The sequence below is a fragment of the Phytophthora infestans genome, genomic scaffold (assembly GCF_000142945.1).
Source record: "Phytophthora infestans T30-4 supercont1.137 genomic scaffold, whole genome shotgun sequence".
Lineage (NCBI taxonomy): Eukaryota > Oomycota > Peronosporomycetes > Peronosporales > Peronosporaceae > Phytophthora > Phytophthora infestans.
Window position 1 is genome coordinate 107,965 of NW_003303622.1, and position 3,814 is coordinate 111,778.

Below are 3,814 nucleotides of genomic sequence, written 5' to 3' on the forward strand. Positions count from 1 at the left end.
TGCGCATGCACAATATAGCATGGGTGGGTTTTGCCACGGACCGTGCCTCAGCTCGACAACAATCCGATCCGGGTTGTCGCTCTTCGTAACGGTATTTATTGATAATTCGTACGTCTGGCTGTCCATGTTGCTCCTGCTTTCAACCCACGGGTGGTGGAGGTCGCATTATAAGACTCACTTGCGAAGAGAGAATGATACCGTGCGCCGCGATGCTCATTGGCGGCTGTAAATACACTTTCAGAATGTATCTACTTGCAATTCATTCCAGGTTTCCATCTTTTTTGTTCTTTATGCCTAATATCAATGCCCGAAACGTAGCACTCTCGGCGGGCAATTTATCTTGCCAGGAAACAGCGGGCTCTTGTGACTTAAGACAGCTGCGCAAGCAACCCACTGTGCGTGGGTTCCACGAGGTGAAGATCTTGTGAATCCTTCGATTGTGGCCTTTCAAGATCGGTGCATTCGAGGTTCAGCTGATCCGTACAGATACAAGGTCATTTGCACTTCCGTTTAAGCAATCCAAAGATAGTATATTGTGAACCCTTTGAACATGACCTTTTAAGACTTTGAAACAATTGAGAATCAGCCGTTCCATACACAAAAAGGACATTTGCTCCTCACGACTAAAGATTGAGCTCCCGTCATTGCAAGTATCTGCCATTCAATCACTTTAAAATCTCCCCCGACAACTTGGAGTGCATCAAGAATCATGAAAACCAGCAGTATCCAGACTCAGGAGTCGACCACAATCTTGTCACAGTCAGGCACGCCGGTCTCATTTATTTTTGACTCGCTTCTCCCTGCGCTTGTTCCAGTTGAAGTTCGAGTAAGTATACACAAACTTGGCATCCGATCGAGCGGTGTTTAGAGCTAGCTGACGAGCTCTTCGAGATGCAGGTTGGACTTCAAAACGTTCAAGCCAAAATAGCCTTAGTGATGTGTACCGCAACGTCCCTCCCAACGGTAACGTGAACGGAACGGGGGGTGTAGATTATTTTTTAAGAGAGCGGTCACGCCTGGAGCACTACAGGAATACGATTACCGGACACATCGATACGCATGGGTGTAACCTTATTTGGTCAAGCAGAATCATCGGCTTTTTTGGTTTATCCCTTTGTCGTTTTGGAGCCAAGTGGTAGTCTGCACAAACCAATACGCAGATGCCTCAGGCTACTCGCCGGTGAGGTCAGTAACGTTAAATGAACTGATACAATTTCTGGGTATTCTGTAGTACATGACGTTTGTTGACAAAGGTGAGATGAGAAGCTATTGGGTTGATGATCAAGATGCAACGATATTCCCTGGATCTCTTGCGACTGGTTTGGAATCGATCATAATTTTTGAGTTTTCGTTCGGACGTATGCGCCGCAGACTTGCAACGAGATCCAGCTGCAAAAAACACGACATCTTATTAATATTATCAAATCTCGATGCTTGCGTGATGTTGACATTGGTCGAAATGTGGCAATTGATGAGGCCAGCATAGCGTGTCGGTCACGATATGCGCAGCATATTATAGTCTTCAATCCGCAAAAACCTACTGGAAAGCATCATTTTAAGCTATAGGCTTGCTGCTGCTCAACTACTTGGTACGTGATTAGTTTTAAGCTACATTGCGCCAGCGATCCCAACGATCGGATGGATGGTGTCGCTCCACAACAAGCGATTTTGAGGCACGCTGATCTCATTGCGAACGCGTCGGGAACTCGCTCTCACGTCATGGAAGTTACAGCGTCGTTGAAAGGTTCCTGTCGGATAATTAACGAGGAATTACCTTGACTCAGTGAAAAGCACTGAATCGATCGTGGAAATGGTGATTATCTGGACTGCGTCAGTGAAAGCATAGTAACAATGATTTATTATTAACCCTTTCGTGATCGCAAATCTTGGCGACTATGCGAAACGTTTGTAAACGCGGCAAAATGCCGCGTTTTGAGGTGGGGATGCGCACTCCGTTCAAAACAGACTGTTTCAAAACACGATAGATTGCTTATAGAACGTGGCATTTTGCCGCGTTTTGCAGCCACAGCAGCCGCGTCGCTGATTCGTCAAAATAAAGGTGCTCCACCGATTGGCGGAGCCGGCCATCAGAGCGATCAAAATTTCAGTTCCTAACGTTGAATTCCCATCTCTAGTTTCGGCCACCATAATACCGAATTGTGATTTTTACGAATTCCGCGAACGCGATTTTTTTTTTTGGGCCCCAATTTCACTTCTTTTAGAGGGGGACCGTGAGACACATTTTTTTCTGGAGAAACACAATTTTAACCCCCTGGCCAAGGGGAATTTTCTCCCCCTCCCCACAGAAATTTTTTTTTTCCAACACAAATTCCCCGCCCCTTTAAGGGGGGCGCGGTGTGAGGTGCCAAACCCAGGGCTTTTTGCCTTTTCCATAAAATAATTTCTATTTTAAAAGAAAGACGTACAGGAGCCGTTCATTTCCTGATTTGACGCCTTGAGCCCATGCCGCGAAAACGCGCGCTCGCAGAAGATCAACCTGCAAGAAAAGCGGCTTCGGCGGGGCCAAGCCCTCAGCGACGACGCTACCAAATTGTCATCGACGCTGGACTTTAACGGTGTGGAGAGAGCTAAAGGCAGCTGGGTGGACGTCCAAGCTTCCAAGTGGCCTCGACGATCGATATCGGTATGTCCTCCCCGGTTGTACTGGTAGCGGAAGAGCTGGTGTTGATTACCTGCTTGGGGAAGAAGAAGTATTGTGGCACTTCGTACAACATTGTGAGTAATACCTACTCTCCAGCGTTTACAACAATGATGTTGCCTCAAAACATGCTATCCACCTCCTTGTGTAGCCTTGCTAACATAACCATACGCATTGAGTCCGTAATGCGCCCGTAGAAGGTAGATACGGCCTTAGCCCCGACACTCCAGAGAAATTTTTTGGCCGACGCCCCTGGTAGATTGATGAAAGTTGTCATATCGTTGATTTGAGAAGCAGGCAAGCCTCGAGAGACTATCCACCTCTCTATGTAGCCTCGCGAACAGCTCCATACGCATAGAGTTCAAAATGCGTCCGTAGAAGGTAGATACGGCCCTTAGCCCCGACACGCCAGAGCCGTATTTGGGCCGGCCGGCGACGCCCTTGGTAGATCGATGAAAGTTGTCATATCGTTGATTTGAGGAGCAGGCAAGCCCCAAGACGCTATCCACGTCGCCATGTAGCCTCGCCAACAGGTCCATACGCATAGAGTTCGAAATGCGTCCGTAGAAGGTAGATACGGCCTTAGCCCCGACGCTTCAGAGCCATATTATGTCTGACGCCCCTGGTAGATCGATGAAAGCTCTCATATCGCTGATTTGACAAGCAGGCAAGCCCCGAGACGCTATCCACGTCGCCATGTAGCCTCGCTAACGGGGTCCATACGCATAGAGCTCGAAATGCGTCCGTAGGAAGGGAGATACGGCCTTAGCCCCGACGCTCCAGAGCGAATTTTTGTTCGACGCGCCCTGGTAGATTGATGAAAAGATGTCATATTCGTTGATTTTGAGAAGCAGGAGTAGCGCCGGAGACGCTATGCACCTCCCTCATGTAGCCTTGCTAACGGGGCCCACACGCATAGAGTCCTCTAGTGCGTCCGTAGAACGTAGATACGGGTCTTTAGCCCTACACTCCAGAGCCAAATTTACGGTTGTCGGCCCGACGCTCCTGGTAGATTGATATAGGTTGTTCATATCCGTGGATTATAGGAGGAGAGGAGAGCACGGAGAAGCCTATTCAGCCTCTCTCTCGCAGTCTTGCGGATCAGAGTCCACATTACAGCTAATAGATACGGAAATGGCGGTCCGGCAGGAAAGG